The 18,024-nt window shown below is 35.5% G+C and overlaps 1 pseudogene across 1 annotated transcript; it reads left to right on the top strand.

The window, feature by feature from the left end:
• The first annotated feature begins 13,039 nt into the window (after nt 1–13,039).
• On the top strand, nt 13,040–13,478 carry LOC308492849 (lipopolysaccharide-induced tumor necrosis factor-alpha factor homolog; annotated as a pseudogene). The gene has a single exon. The product of its transcript is annotated as a lipopolysaccharide-induced tumor necrosis factor-alpha factor homolog (transcript).
• The last annotated feature ends 4,546 nt before the right edge of the window (nt 13,479–18,024 follow it).

The following is an 18,024-nucleotide window of genomic DNA, read 5'->3' as shown; positions in this document are numbered from 1 at the left end:
GAGTGTCATCCACGTTCTTTGTAGACCTTGTGTCTGTCTTTATCCTCCTTATCCACGTCTCAGGTGAACGTTTGGGGAGTAGGTGCTCTTTGTGGCTAAGGCGGTACCTTACCTCAGTTCCTTAATTTAAAATGTTGGGAACCTAAAATTGATTTTGAGTCTTAGATAGTATTAAGTTTTTGTTCTAAGATGTAATACTTCCCCCAAAAACTAAGCTTCTATTTGATTCCAATTAGTTCACATGTTCAATGTTAGTCTTTCCAAGAGTAGTTTCAGATTCACTGTAATTTGTGCATTCTTGCCCCCAATACATCACTGTGAAATTTAATTGGGGAATATTTTGAAGGCTGTGTGCTTTTCTGCATCCCAATCAAATTTTTCCCCCAAGTCTTTTTATTCAGTTGAAAGTATTTACTGACTCCATACCCTTAGTCTGATTTTATTCACGCTGAGGCAATTAAATCAATTTAAAATATTTTTTTAATTATTATTTCTCAACATTTTCCTAATATTATTTTTTATTAATAGGAGTCCAGAAACGGTGGACTTGCATAATCCTGAGAGACACAGATTTTGTCTAGTCTCCTCCATATTTGCTTTAAAGTTATCCATTACCTGAACTCATCACCTCCTTATAATATCTTGCCAAATACAATCATTTACAACTACTCAAAAATCTAAAATTTTCAACATCTTTCCTGAAAGCCACATATTATGGTTGTTGTTTTTGGTGGTAGTATTTTTATTTTGTTTTGTTTTTAGGTATATGATCTGCATCCTCAAACCTTGCAGCTGTGCATTTGCTAAATATTTTACTATTGTAAAGATCATCTTTTTTAGGCTTTGATATCAGTTTCATGCTGCCCCCATTTTAGGTTTTTGTTGTGGAAGCTCTCCAATTTTGGTTCCAATACCAGTATTTATCCTTATGGGCTCAATTGTTCTGCAGTAACAACCCCCAATCTTAATGTCTTATAACAACAAGAGTTTATTTCCCTCTCTCTCAGAGTTCAGTGTATCTCCAAGCAACTCTGCAGTCCTCCAGAAGTCCACTTGGGCCAGCAGAGGGCTCACCATCTGAGTTGCACTATACAGAATTGTGTATGACTCTCTTCACTTTTGTTCATAGTCCACTGACCACACTACTGACAGCATCTTGCCTAATTTCAGGGGCTGGGAAATATAAAGGAACAAATAACATAGCCAGTAAACATACTGCCTAGATTTCAGTATTTCTTCCTCGATTTCTCAGTGAATTAAATAGATTATGTAGCGCCATCTTTGTCCTGTCAGCAATATGCTGTGTAAGCAATAGTGTGTTTTCGATACTTTCAAGGCTGATGGTCCCTGTGGTAGTTTGGGAATAGAGCTCTTCTCTGTATGAAGAGACCTCTCTAGCAACCGAATGTTAGTTTCACAGCTCTATGCTTTAATGCCATTGAAATTATATTAGGGAAATAAGTATGGAATCTAGGGCTAGTTGTGTTGTGTTCAGTAAAATTTACCAAATGAACTGAACATAACAGAGGCATTTCTATAAGAATTTAAATATTGCATAGTTTAATATCATGCAGCCCTCAAGCTTCAAATCTATTTTATGTATATAGATCTTAAGAGAAAATGACCAAAGGATAGTTAACATGGACATTGAAGAAGTGCTATAAGTAACTTCATAAATAACATTCAAAGACTATTTTATTTGTTTTGAAAGTCAACAATATTTTTAGGTTAAGTAAGACTCTGAATCAACAAGTGATAAGATAATAAAGTGTTGATTTAGCTTAAGGACAGGCTATAAAAATGTAGTATGACCCCCAAAATCTTTGATATGTAAAATATAATCTTAGATATTAAAAGATTTTAATTTGCTGTTTTTCCTTACTGACACTAAGCAAAGCCATGTGAAACTTAAGTCTGCATAGATTTTTCAGAGAAATACTCATATTTTTAAGGCTTATGACATTGAAAATGCAATTAAACTACCAATAAATTAATTATCAAATTTCTCTTCTCTGCTTTGAAGGCCAGCTTATAAAACACAGCTTTCAACTAGATGTGGCATATATATCAAAGAATCTCCCTTCAGGATACTTTCGTGCTCAGTAAAAGTGAAAAATAGAGTCACCAGCAATTTTACTTTGCAATAAGCCTTAACTACATTACATAGGTCCATTTGAAAGGAAAAAAAAAATTTTAATATTAAAATATTTAACCCATTAAAATGACAATATTTTAGTAATGCACTTCTCACTTTGCACCTAACTGTATACAATATTTTTTCTTAATGATCCAAATTTTATACTCAATACTAGTACAAATCTGAAGAAAAAAAAGAAGAAGAAATGACATTTTTAAAACTACCATGTAAAATATGTGCTACTTGTTATTTTACTAGCAATCTGAACACAGCAAACAATCATATCTCTGATGAAGGTAATTACACTCTTTAAAGGTAAAAATTAAAGTGAGTGCAAAACGAATTGAATATAATCTGTATTGCACATACTATAGTTGCTTTTTATAATGAAATTGAACATTATTCTGGTCATTAGAATGGAAGTTTGGAACTACATTAGGATTCTTTAGAGGAACAATAAATAATTTCATATTTAAGTACACCATAGGAAGCATATGTAGAAAAAAAACGTATTTATAATTTAATTATAAAGTAAATCCATGTTTTAAAAAATGTACGAGAGTACAAGATAAAAAGATTTGGCCACAGCTAACTTGTGAAGCAGCACAGTAAATGGACAGACCACCTGGGGCTCATTACTAGCTCTGCTTTTGGCTCTGAGATGTAGTTCCAAGAGCAGCGTTTTCCATTAAACTCCTGTCAGACAATTCAATCTTAAGAGGCTTGGGGCAAAAGAGTGAGCAGGTGCCTGGGGGACTGGAAGGGGTGCAAAACCCTGATCCTCATTCTATTCCCCTCTGGATGTTAATGCTGGGCCAGAAAACAGGCCACCTTGTGATCTTATTGGGCAGAAACTTCAGCCAGTTCTCAGGAATTCATGTCTAAAGAATGCCAGGGCTCATTAAAGGTTCATTACCAGCAACAATCTTCTGGTTGTTTGGGTTTCAGTACCACTGAAATAGTGCACTAGATTTGGAGACAACTAAGCTACTTCTCTGTGTGTTTGGTGCATTAGCCTGAGTTCCCTCTAAGCTAGAACCATAGACAAAGACTGGCAAGGCAACTAACGTGATCCCATGAAGTTGAGGAAAAGTAGGGTTTAACAGCAAAATAAGAAAAACAAATTAAGAGATGCATTGTTTCATTACTAACTACACGGGGGTATAACAATATTTGATCGTGTAGGACATGCTGAGAAAGTTTATAAAAATACATGTCAGAATTCACTATTCAATGCACATGTCTAGTGCACTATTTCAGAGAACAGTAGGGAGAGTATTTACTCACTAACTCTCTCACTATTGGTCAAGGGTAGACTCATAAACAATGACACCCCAATCCCAGTTGTCCATCCATGAGTGTCCATAAGGTCCCTCCAAGAGTGCCAAGTTGTGTCCTCAAAAAAGCTTTGGAACAAGGAGCTAGAGGAAGCCTTTGCCCAAGGAAGACTCTATCAAATTGTCCCGGTGTGAGGTAGAGGAAGACCCTCAAGGAAGTAGGCTCCACAGTAGCAACTAGTCTAAGTGGATTGGGACTGATGTAGAAGAGGTCCCCATATGACGTTTAAACTAAAAACTAGACCAGAATTAATGTACTGGGAATAGGAATAAGAGGAAAAGGGGTTTCAGAGGTTACAGAACTGCCTCCTAAATGCAAACTGAATTACTTTGCCACCCACTCGTAAGATTTTGTTTTTGTTTTTTTCTCCGCATATGGTAGGCAGTACCTCAGATGGCTGGCCTTGGAGAACACTACCATAACACTGTTATAGATTCAGTATATTTGAAGATAATATCTTAATAAGATGCCCTTCAAATGAAAGTTGAATAGTTACCAAGAAAAAATATCACTACTAAAGCGCATTCTGAAGGAATGAAGTATTCTAGATAACTTAGTATTTGGCTAATTGAAAACTGAAACACGTGTGCTGTGAAATATTGGGGGTGGGAGGGAATTCTCCCTCCTGAGGGTGGCAGAAAGAGCACCAAACTTAGACTTAGAAGCTGTAGTTTTGAAATTTAGGCCCGAAGCTGTCTTATTAAATAAATTTGGTGAGTCTCTTTTTTGAGTCTGAATGTCTTTTATGTAAAACTGTATGAATAAAACTTGCTTCTAAGTGTTACTGGTTGAGTGTACAGTCAAACAAGATGAAATGTTATAAGATACTGTCCACCTGGACCATTATGTACTTGGTCATCATGACCTCCCATTCTTCAGGTGTTTTAGAGACTATACTAGATTGGTCATGAATCTAAGACAAGTAAGGAAGCCAGCTCCAGTCCTTCTCCATCCCTGCCACCTATAAGAAACTTTATAGGTGGATATAAGAGAAGAGGCTATAAGAAACTTTAGTAATCTCTCCCTACTCAGGAAAATCTGCATCCATGTTGGTCATTCCCAACCTACACTCATAACTGTAACAACTTAGTCTTTTGATTGTGCAATTGTCCCTCTTGACATAGACTGGTTTTAACATAAACTTTAGATGTTGAGATCCCTGCTTATTCTTATTCTTTTTCCTTAATGTAGAATCTCCCACTGTCAGAACAGTGTTCCAGCTCTTCAAAACATCATTTTTACTCCAGTGCCCTTTTTAGACTTTGACTGACAATAATCTCCTTAACACGTTAAGTACAAAAAATTCATATTTTTGAACCAGTATATGACCTAGTATAATTTACTTCCTCTATTTCAGTTTTTGATATAACTTAAGGGTACCTATTTAAATAAAAAACTTCACTGCAGAATGACCAACGTGTTAAGTACCTCTTAGCTTACCATACCCATAGCTTATCATACTTTCCTGTATCTTAGGATGCATATCTTTCTCTAGGGCCAAACTAAATACTTTTCAAAGAATTGAGAAGTCAAATACTAGTGATTTCATTATAATAAGGTAACAGATGAGATCATTATTCATGAACATAATGAATAATTATGTTCGTTATGCAGTGAACATAACGTTGCTCGATGTTCACTGCAGCATTATTCATAGTGGCCAAGACATGGAAACAATTGAAATGTCTTATGATAGATGATTGGATAAGGATGATGTCATACATATATAGAGTGGAACACTCCTCGGCCACAAGAAAATATGAAATACTGCCATTTGTCGAAAACATAGATGTATGAGAATCTTGATATTATCATGCTGAGTGAAATAAGCCAGCCAGAAAAAGTTGAAAACCATATGATTTCACTCATATGTGGGATATAAAACTGAAAGCAACAAACAAAGATTAAAAAAAAAGAAAACTCATTAAAAAGATTTAAAAAAAAAGACAACAGTTTAGTGGTTACCAAACTGTAAGGGGGGAGGGGTGGTGAAAGGGGCTAAAGGGAGTAAAATACTCATACATAAAAGGAGAACTGACTCCAGGTGGTGAACACATGATGCAATATATTGTTAAGAATTATAGAGTTGTACACTTGAAACCTATATAATTTCACTAACCCATATCACCTCAATAAATTTAATAAAAATAAATAAGTAAATAAGTAAAATTGTTCACTTTAAAAAAAAGATAACAGAAACTGCTGCAAAAATTTCTTTTAGTTATATATTTGATCTGTAAATTATTTAGTTTTAGAAATACAGAACTTTTGCCATCAAGCATTTGTAATCTATAACGGGTCTATCCATCTCAGTTACAACATATTTTCAAAGAGACTTCATAAAATATATGCTGTTCAAGTAGTCTCTAATGACTTTTTCCCAAACCGAATTAAGCCAGAAGGAAAAACAGTTTTTCTCCAAAATTTCGTAAAGGCAGAAAAACAGAAATCTTCAGAATGTCTGAGAAATGTAGTTTAGAAAAAAATTCTAATTAGACATATTAAGAAGCTAGAGGTGATTATAAAAGACAAAGGGTCACCTGATATGGGAATCAAAGTTATTAGAGTAGCTTGCGTTGAAAACACAAACTTAAGGTTGATTTTGCATTGAAAGAATAAACTAAAAGACTGAGGTAGAAAGCATAAAGTTCCAGAAGGCATGCTCTAGTTGCATTCACATACACTGCATATCTATCAGACTACACTATACTTGCTATGGCACTCATATAATAAGCTGAGTATTTGCCCAAGCTGACTCTATGCATGAGAAGGTACCCTCCGCTCCCTTACTCCTATCTCTTTCTTCACTCCTCCCCAAGAGACGATATTGCTAATTTGATTGTAGAACATTAATTGGGCTGTGTTTACCACTGGAGCCATGGTTTATTTAAAAGAAAAATAACACATATGCTCTGAGTCTCTCTATTCCTTCTGCCAACATATGGCCAGTGGACAAGGCAGGATATGCCACCAGCAGACTGTCATCAGGCTTAGCCCTCTTTCTTCCTTACCACACATATAAATAGCGAGAGGGTAGTAAGACTCATCATATGGATTTGATCTTGAAGGGGATCCAAGTTTTGTCACCCCAAAACTGTGCCTTTTGGGGTATTGATTTTTAACCTGATTACTAAAAAGCAAAAGAGTCAGAAAGAACCTGTGACCTTCCTTCTCCCTTTCCTGCCTAGCAGATTCAGACGGAAAGCCTGCTCCAGGAAGGGAACCTTAATATATTCACCTCAGCATTAGATAGGAGGGCTCCAGGAGGGGGCCTGGTAGCTAGAGTCCCCTCTCGCTAACCCCCCACCACTGCATCCCGTTGTTTCTAAGTTGCCTAGCAAGAATTTGCCTGCCATTTGTGTGTCACTCTTCCTCAGCTAGCTGTAAATTGCTTGTTTCCTAGGAAACCTCAGATCCCTGTCCTCTTTCTCCTTTTCCCAGTGGAGTATATAAACCTCAATTGCACAGTGCGTTTGGGGGACTTACTTGGTATGTTCATCAATAATAAACTTTGCACATATTCTCCTATTAATCGATTATTAGCCCAGCTAGAAGAACGTAGAAGATGGGAGGAAAAGTGTTGTTTTGCCCCCAAATTATCATAGGCAGAAAGACGCACATCCTTCCAAATTTTATCAGAATCAGACTTTAAGGAATATTTGTCACCAATTCCCAAACAAAATATTTTTCACTTTTATGCCATCTTGCCACTGCTTCTTGTGTTTCTAACAGGATTATATTTATTCTTCCGCATATTGTTTCTCATGAAAACTTTCGATGTTTTTAAAAAGTTTCAAGAATATCATGCTTTCCATTTATATGCACCAACTGTGATTATTTTTGCCTCATTTGTTTTTAACTCTGTTGTCTGTCTCTCTATTCTGTCTATCACATCTCTGTCCCTGTCTTTAGATGGATAGGTGGATGGATGGATGAAGGTAGATTTAGAGGGGTAACAGACAGATACACACACAGATAGATGATAGATAAACAGACACACTTTTTCCTAAATCATTTCAAGTCAATTGCTAACATCACGATACCTTACCCAAATGTTTCAGCATATATGTGTGTGTGGGTGTGTGTGTGTGTGTGTGTATCATGCGTTAAAGGCTATTCCATGACAGTAGCGAGAGATGAATAAAATATTACATTTTTACAGCTGAAGGGAAATCACTTCAAAGGTCATCAAATCCAAGTCTGTTATTTTGCAGATTAAAAACCGAGGCCCCATTAAAACAACACAGCCAGTATGCTCCAGAATTGGAACTTTTGATTCCTAATCGGTGCTCTGCTAACTTCCCCTAATTATGACTATGTAACAGATTGAAAAATAATATCAATTCACTCTTTGGATAGCAAGTTGAAACATGCTGATTAAAATACTGTGACATTGTGCTACCTTCCTGACGATAAATTCTTATGCAACTAGACAGCCAAATTATGCCAAATAATTCATGATTTCTTGTGATTAGAACAAGACTCTAGAACTCAGATATATTAAAAGCACTCCAATCATGAAATCACATTGCTTCTTATATTCTTCCCATGGATGGCTTTGCTTCAGAAGGTTAGACTATGTGTACAACCAGCAGATTTCTTCAAATAGTACCAGACAGCTTTATTCCAGACAAAAAGTGGATAAGTTCTTAAAAAGTAGAGACCTACTGCTCTCTGTCCTTTCGATCTTTTCTACACATTGAATATTTTTCTAAGAAGTTCACTATGTTGTATCAAACATTTTAATACTTAATAAAGATGAAAAGTACTTTTGGGTTTTACTGAGTCACTATTTAACCAGGGTAATATAGAGATCTATATAAGAGCACAGGAAGTGATGACAACTTTATAATTTTGATTAAATAAATTACATCACCAAAGTCTAGCATAATAGTTAGATAAAACTTTCTTGAAAAATTACTTCTCATCCAAGTAATATTAGGTGTGTTTCATTTTCTATGCATGAAGTAAATATAGGCCTTCAAAGATGTCGGGTTTTTTGTCTGCTTGTTTGTTTGTTTGTATTTAAAGTTATGCTTAGATGTCTTAGGAATGATTACACCAGCCATGGTCTCCCTCACAGATGCAAGGCACTCAATTTAGAAAGAGGATGTGATCTGAGATACCAGCTCCTGGAGGGCTTCTCTTCCTGCGCATAGGACCCTAGAAAGTGAATAAATAGATAAGGGTGCTTATGGCTACATTTAACTCTGGACATAAATCCACATTTAGAGAAAAAGGTTCTGGTTAGAAAAGTACTAGTGGGGAGAGAGCTAACATACATTCCACTTTGTCAGACGGTTCTGTCAATATTACATATTTTAAAATTAACTATGTTATATTAGCAGAGTAGAGAATAAAAAAAAAAATATCTGGTTCAATCTCTTTAACTGAGAATGATGGTTACTAAGTTTCTGGGGTTCATTGTTCATTTAATTACCCCTGCCAAGGAGTCCTGGGCCCACCCACTGCATCCTCAATGCACACCTTAGCTCTCTCTGGGAATGTTAACCTCCACTTCTATCAACCCTGTACCATTTACTTTAATAGTCACACATCGTGTATGTCTGTAAAAGGGATTTCTCAAAGCTCTATTTGTGATTATTTAAATTTGTGGATTCACATTAAAAATTGAATTCAGGCTCTGTTCTCAGATTTTTCCTCTATAGATAATTATTTGCCCCTCAGTAAATAAAGGTAAATTATTAATTTTCAAAATATTAACATTTAGAATGGAGGAATATTTTGGCCCAATATACCACTAAATAAAAAAATATATATTAAACAATGTTGAGCCTGACAGGAAATGATCTGATTTATTTAACTTGACCTGTAAGAAAAATAGTAGCGCTAAGAGTAGTAGCAGTTATTTTTATTTATTTATTTATGTATTTATTTATTTATTTATTTATTTATTATTTTTAAGGAGGGTGCCACTCACAGTTGCCCATACGGGGGTGTCACCGGCAGCCATGGTGTTATCAGCACCACACTCTAACCAGCTGAGCTCATCAGCCACCCCTGTAGCAGTTATTTTCTTCTGCCTGGACCTACCTACTTTCCTTCCCCTTGTGCCCTTCCTTTTCTACAACAAACAGCACTGAGTCTTCTACAGTAAGTGGGATGGGATTACAGGAATGAAAAAGAGAGGCAACATTCTGTGCTCATGGAACTTATATCGTACTGTGGGATATAGGCAATAAGCAAGTAAATAGATATATTACATATCAGTGATATAACTATGAGAGGAGAAAAGTTCTATGAGAGAAATAAACAGTATTAACAGTTGATAGATTGTAACTGGTAGAGTTCAACTTCATTTGGGGTGATCGGAAAACGCCTCTTTGAACAAATGATATTTGAGATGTGTCTGAAGGATAAGGAAGAAGCACTCTGGAAAGCTATAAACAGTGCATTAGAGACTGAAGGAGCAGGAAACACACTGAGAATGGAAAGGGCTTGTGTAGTTCACAAAGGGCTGGTGGCCCTTGTGCCTGGAGCATAGTGAGCGAGAGGGAGAATGTTACCAAAGGCTGACTGGCAAGAGATCATGCACTTTGGGAAGCAGTGGGAGATATTTCTGGACATTTGCTTGGTGCAATAAGAAGACCTTAAAAGATTTCAGTTAGAGAAGTTACCTGGCATGCTTTATGTTTTAGAAAGATCACTCTGACTGCTGTGGGGAGAATGGAAATTAAAGTAAAAAGGAGGAAAATAAGTTATAAAGCTATGGAGATTAACAGAGAACATTGGTGAAATTAGTAGGAAGAAGCCAGAAATGACCCCTCCTAGCCAAAGTAGGAGCTTAAGAGAGAGGGAACAATGAGAATCAGCTTTTTCTCTGATAGACAAAAATAAAGGCCAGTGGCATGTTAAAATAGTAAATGTTTAACAAACGCTCTCTGGAAAAAAAAAAGAAAACAGTACACGCACACAGGTAAAACATTCATTATAAAATTTTACTGATGTAAAGGATGTGTTGAAAACAATTTACAAATAATAAATATATAATATTGTTTATTATAAATCCTACATAACCAATCACCAAATCAGGGCCATACGATAGGTGTAAGCTGGTAAGTATTACATCTCTTCCTGTTAGTACTCCGTCCTGATACAATCCTGCTCCTCTGCTCTAACCCCATTTTCCTGGGAATAGGAAAAGAAAGTGCCTGTGCAAGGCAAGCCATAGTTCAGAGAAAGCCATCAGAATCACATCCATCCCCAAGAGAAGAACGCCAGGAACCAAGAGACAGTTTTCCCAAGTTCAATGGTACTGCAAGAGAACTGCTCGCCGAACTAATTGGCACAATTTCTATATCTCTTATTGGTACATATCCCCAAATTCCTGAAGTTAAACAGTGCTTCCTGTGATTAAACCACCCAAGTGGATACAAAAGAAATTAGACTCTGGACCTCTTTCTTAGTTCGGCAAGTAGTTCAAAGCTTCCAAAGGTCAGAGATGTTGCTCCAGTACTTGGTGCAGAACTAATCTAGCTTGGTATTATGCACATAAAGGTAACCAATAAAACCTAATAAAGGAAGTAAAAAGGTCTGGGGCAATTTTAAGTTGCTCTCTCTTTATTACAGATCTTTGCCTCTCCCCTTCATATCAAGAAACCTACTGGTGAAGCATCTGCAATTTTTTCGTAGTTAAAAGGAACTGTGCTTCTCTTGGGTCAAGGAAAAACAAATGCTTTCAAGCACATCCACTGGGGGTAATACGCCTCAGAATTAATTCTTTAGGATCCTGAGATTTAATGCATCAATATGACTTCTACACTAATAATAGCTCCTTTACCCCTTTTTAATATAAATATCTGTGTACTGTATTAAATCTTTAAAACATATATAAGTAAATATGCTTAAATATAGCTTTGTTTATTCTCAAACTGTAGTCACATTTTTATTCTGATAATGTATTTATGAATCTACTTATTCTTTTATTTGTTGTTACAGAACTTCTGTTTCATTTACCTACATGCCAAATACATTTAATTTAAAGGTAGAATTTTCTATTCTTTTGAAGTTTATGTGTTACAGTACACACACTAGGTGCTGGGCAAATGCTTATGGAATGACTGTGTTGTGTAAATCCCAATCCCAAACTCTACCTACAAAATCATGCATAAACAATAGACCCTAATCACCCTGGACTATTTCACTGCAGTGAAACACAGCATATGCTATTTTCAGGGGGAAAAAATAATCAAGAAAATGTAATTTCCATCTTACGTTGCATGTTTGTTTTATGTATTTCCAAGTTTTAAGATTCTCCCCAACCTTCAAAATCTGTCTGAAAACTATTCTATAAATGTTTTATGCCATCACTCTTAATTCCAAATACATATGGAAATAATTGATTATACCAATGGCCTATATAAAGTATTACAATTCAGAAAGTTCTTACATTCCATTCTTTTTTTAAGATAACCTTTCACAGAGAATTTGTTTATAATGTGCATGAGGTTCTGTGAGGATGTAAGTATTAAAGTTTTAATGGTTATTATTATAATTGAAAACTGGTTAAAACGTGTATGCAGCCATTTTTTCAAAACATTTTTAATAGATACATAACATCATGACAGACTCAATTTATTCATCTCTTTGGTGAGTCATCTCAAATTAGTCATGTTTCATCTAGTGATAATTACAAATTTTAGAAATTGCTTAGCTATATTTCTGTGATTAATTAACTAAAATAAGTTATAAGTATGTTGAAAATAGAAAAAACTATTAAATATGAATAAAACACCTATGCATTTGATGATTTAAAACACTGGGTTTCACACTTTAACAAATAAAACAAAATAAAAGTAAAATTAAACAGAATGTCTATGTATAGACAAATAAAATGTCTCTGCATCAACTTATAATTGTGGAACACAAAATTTTTAAGTTACAATAAGGTAAGTTTTTAGTAATTATCTTGACATGACAATTATTTTTAGGAACAAAAAATATTTTTATGATGGCTACTTTTTCCTACACAGTAAGACATTTCTAAACAATGCTTCTCTAATGCCTTGATTAATTAATATTTATAGAATATGGTATAGGGGTGCTAGCAAAAGTGTTCCGTGTATAAGATTAAAGATTCCATTAAAATGAGGTTTTAAATGTAATTTAATTATGAATGACTACACATTTATGTTAATATCAGCCTAATATAGTTTTAATTACATAAATCAAACCTGGAAAACAAAACAATAATAAAAATCAACTTTCTTAAAATGACTGCAAACTTGCAATCTAAGTGGTCAAATAGAATTAAATGCAGGAAATTTATTGACTTATAAATACTGGTGTGTGTTTGGTTGCATTAAACTTTTCATGTTTAAAATAGTGCTAAGAAAAATTGTAGCTAATATCCATCAAACTCATGTTTGGGAGATAAACCAATATTCTAACAAGGAGTCCTTAGATTTTAGGATGAAGAAATAGTTTGATGGTAGCATTTAGTTTTTAAAAAGACATTGATGTATGACAGAAATCATCCTTTTAAAAGTATCTTAGTGAACCGTGGAGACCTCCGGGCTCGACTGGTGGCAAGGGCGGCAGTAAAATGCTCCAGGATCCAACCAGGCAGCCGCTGGGCCTTTGACGGTGCCCACCACAACCCCATCCTATAAAGAGACAGTGGCACCCATGCCTGGGCCAGCCACGGGGCTTGCGACTGGCCAGTATGGAAAGGGCATGAACCCTCCTGTGTGCTACACCCAGCCAATGCACGTCCCCAACGCCAGTGCAATTGCCTGTGCAGCAGCCAGTCTCCGTTTTTGACCGCCCAGTCCAGATGTGATGTCCTTCCAGCAGCAAAATGATTGGGACGCTGCTGTCCCATAAAGCCAGTGGCCTCTCCTAGCTCTCCTGTGGGAGCCTGTGCCTGCTCGGGTGCATAGCGGGCTGCTGCTTCATCCCTTGCTGTGTGGACGCTCTGCGGGACGTGGATCCTTACTGTCCCAACTGCAAAGCTCTCCTCGGCATCCACAAGTGTTTGTAGGACTCAGCCAGACCTAGAGGGAGCCATGTGTGGCAGCAAAGCCCTTTCTGACTCTCACCCAGCCCCACCCCTGGTGGAGGTTCCAGCTTGGGGGTCTCATCTTTCCAGGAGCTCCTCCATCCTATCTTCTTTGGGTGTGTGGAGTGGGGCCGGGGGGGATATCGCAAAAGTAACGCTTCCAAACCCCAGCAATTGCTGCCTGGAGTCATGCACAGGACGTGCAAAGACAGTGACCTTGAGTGCTGGGTCAAGGGTTTCCCGCCTGCCTGTGACCCCAAGTCATCCCATCTAACTGATTGTTGCCGCGTCTAAATAATTTCCGGTGATGTGCCTTGCCGGCTTCTGTCCTTGCCTCAGTGGGCCTTTTTGGTGGAAGCTCCAACTCAGAAGCCACAGGTTGCCTTCTTTTTGAGAGGCTTCTGGCCCAAATATGGCTGAATCAGCCTTTAGTGCCTACCATTATCGTGTCCATCTGTTTCCACTTCTGGTGACAAAAATCTTGCCTTACAAACTAAGGCCTTGGGTCTCAGATTCTGTAACTGCAGGCTTTTTATTAGCATACAAATTCACTTTAATTTCTCAACTTTTGTTTAAGTACGTGGAGGGGCTATTTACACTCACCAGACACACATCCATGAAGTCATGAATGCATGCTAGAAATAGAGAGCTGGATCTTATCATTGATCTGCCTTCCCTGGGTAGTTTGTACCAGATCCTCAGCCATTTTCCATGAGGAGCTTTCTTCTTGTAGAGGAATTGCTTGTATTAGCAGTTTTTATGACCTCCATTTGGTCTTTAACACCTTTGAACGTAATTTTGAAAGGAGGGATTTATAGAACCATTTTCTGTAACTATACAATTGTCCATTTGCCAAGGGACTCACATATTCATTTTTTTCCTTAACAGAAAAAGTAATGGATAATTGCATCCATTGCCTTTACTTGGGTTTAGTGTTGTTCTTAAAAACTTCTATAGTTGAACGTTGAAAGTGGGGCCCCTTTCGAGTTCCTGGTAGTGTGTTTGGAAAGACAAAAGCCTATGTGAGCACATCCACATACCCCTGTGCTGAGAAGCTTGGGGACCTGAACTACTTCAAAGGAATCTAAAGTCTGATTTTATTTTTCAGAAATATAATCTGTTGTATAACATCAGAAGACATGATTTCTAGGACTTAAGATGCAAGCAAGTTCTCAGTTGGCTGCTGTGACATCTTTGAAACAGTGCAAAGCCAGACCAACAGTCCCCATTTTGATAATAAATAGGCACAGGGAATACATATGAATAATATTATATAAAAAGCATGCCTAGACCTTGAACAAAAATCTGTATATTGACTGAAAATTATAGTCATAACCATTGATTCTGCTTATTCAATTGATGTTTTTGAAAATTCCACTAATTATTTTTGCAGCAAATATGGATATTACATCGTACTTCGGTGTTTATCTGCTTTTAAAAAATAGTCTTTGGTTCACTCAGTAAACTATTTATGAAAAAAAAAGTATGTTAGTGAAGTGTTGACAATAAATATAAAAATGTTGACTCTAAATATAAAATTTCCCATTTTATTTAAATCAGTAGGAATGTCTTCCTATTTATTATAACTATATTTATTAAAATGCACTGAGTTTATCTATTTTCATTAATGTAGCATATTTGCTTTATAACAGAAACCCCTTTGTAGTTAACTCTCTTGGTTCCTGAAGTAGTTCAGACTCTTAGGGAAGATCCTCAGGAGTAAGCATACACCAGAAAACCATTATGCCATTCAGTATGTTTAACAAGGCACATGATTAGAATATCAATGGTGCACAAAATGGGTGTTGTGATATGTTAGGGAAACCAGCTTAGCAACTCACTCATAATGCATGCCTCCAGACAGCACTATCTAAATAGTAAATATTTGCTGTACCTTATTGATAGTTACAGTAATAAGCCCTGGATTCTCTTATTCTATTTTGTTTTCTGATATATATATGTATATATATATACATATATACACATATGTGTATATGTATATGTATATATACATATATATGTATATATATGTATATATATGTATATATATGTGTGTGTGTGTATATATATATATATATATATATATATATATATATATGGTAAATCAACACTGAGATGACATGGCCAGTCAGGAATGAAAATAACAAAATTAGAGGCGACACTTTGTAACAACTTAACAATCACCTTCCAACACAGTAGTAATTTTCCTTGCTTGTATTTTCAAGACCTCCATCCACTCCTATTTTAAACTAGTTTCTTTAGGACTTCATTATGTTCCCTGGGAGGCTATTTCACACTCTATTAGTTACAGTCATTTTCATCGCATTATTGGAAGCATAAACACCCACAGTTCTTTGCACCTCTTGAAAGCACATTTCTTCCTTCTTGGTATTTAATAACCTGTAGCCTGGCACTTGAATTAGGGGATAATTTTACCCTTTCTACAATATGCTTTTAAGTGGGAAAAATTCTATTTGTCAAATTCCATGTTATATGAAGATAATTTGCATATCTATTTTGTATCAGAACAATTGTCCAAAACTTAGACATAAGGCAAATAATTTGGAACACACATCCTTTCAATATTATGAACTGAAAAATGCTACCCAAGTATTGTCTAGGATAACATGCTTAGTTCACTTCATTTTTATTATTAATTAAAGGCCCCAGATTTAATAAACTTTCTTGTTAATTTATAGGTTCTCTCTAGTAAAGAAGTAAATAATTTCTGTCTCCTAGAGTAGGTAACTCCAAAGATTTATGATCTTTGGACACTAAAGAGAATTATATTCAACTCGTCCTAATCTCATATCCAATTTTATCCTAATTTATTTATTTATTGATTGATTGATTGATTGATAAATTGCCTACAAATATCCTAAGTTCTCAAGTGTTCTTTGAACCAGCCATAATATCACACTGGTCCTTTCACTAATTAATGAGTTAAATACAATCTTTGACATATGTTTACTTTTTGCCTGAGAGTCATGACTTCACATTTTTAAAGTTATGCTTTAAACTTTGCAATAAATAAGATCCCTCTAAATAATATAAGTAATAAGTTAAAGACACAGAACCTACCCAGATTCTTGATCAGAAATTCAAACACTAGACTAAGGCTATATTGTTAGTATTGCAGCAGAAGAGCCTGATTGAATTTGTCAATAACAAACATCTTACTCTTCTTTAGTCATTGCCCCATATGTAGTTTACACTTGACAATATGTCAGATAAATGACTAAACAAGAATAGTCCATTATTCCAGGGAAGTTATGAAATGTAACATCATTAAGTGCATTCACATTCCTAAGACCTCATCAAAAATCATTTCCACAATAATTTACGTATATTTAATTTCAATGTGTATCACATACCAATTCTAACTTACTCATCATTTAATAAACCTCCATATGCAATATTCAAAAATTTCTTAATCCATCTCCTCAGATGGACATTTACAAGTACACATATCAAGACAGTTTTTATTTTTTTATTAAGACTATTACATTGCTCCCCACTTCTACAAAAAGATGTGTTTCTAATACAGCAACAAAATATAGATTGTCATATACTAGCTTAACTGTGTACCATTATACTTATCTATTCAAAAATATTACTTTCTGTAATAAGGAACATAAAAAGTGAAGAAAAGTACAAAGTAGGCATTAGCAGGTGGAATAAGCTAAAGGGTGAAAGATAAAATAGGAAAAAAGTAAACTACATAAAGTAAATTAATGATTATGTCTGATACTTGCCACACATATAGCAAATATGAAATCGTACTCAGCCTCAGAAGCAAATGTGAAGTATTGAAAAAATTGAAAATATCACTTGCACTGAACTCATCAAAGTAAAATTAGAAATCTCCATCCATAGTATTAGAAATGTTTACCAAGATATCTTATTTTGCCTAGAAATAGTTGCTTCAGGTTCAAAATGTGTCCATATATTAATTGATGACTTAAATATTATCTTTAGGCTCACTCAATAAAGCTGTATGCATTTGGATTGTTTATTTAAGATAGAAAAATTAAAGAAAGACAATTTATTTGTATTTGCCTGGGTGCTATTTCAGAGAAATCATTTCCAAATGCCTGGAGACATACAATATACTAAAAGACATTAATTCCATTTTAGAGATAGATGGATCAGAAGTGAAAAAAGCCATATCCTTCAGCCCATTTCCCAATACCAACTAGTCAGCCAATTCCACAAGAATGAACCTCACAATTAATAAACTTTTTAGAAATACGGCTAAAATAAGGCTCTCACTCACTCTCAATTCACCAAATATATTTGATTCCTGTGACTAAAATATCTAGCAAGCTGGTTTAATTGCATTTGAGGTGCTCAATTCTCTCATGCAGATGATTTAATAATGAAATGATATTCCTCTCCAAGCAACATAAATGAAGCTGAATAAAAATTTTCCTAGGAATGCTTGAAAACCTACTTTTTTCTGTGTACTACAAATATCAGAGATGCCATGAACTGCTTGACAGTAGTAAATATTAGCAACAGGGTTGAT

Source organism: Rhinolophus hipposideros, assembly GCF_964194185.1.
Source record: "Rhinolophus hipposideros genome assembly, chromosome: 25".
Lineage (NCBI taxonomy): Eukaryota > Metazoa > Chordata > Mammalia > Chiroptera > Rhinolophidae > Rhinolophus > Rhinolophus hipposideros.
The sequence above is the reverse complement of the archived record's forward strand: the minus strand, read 5'-3'. Positions and strand labels throughout refer to the sequence as shown.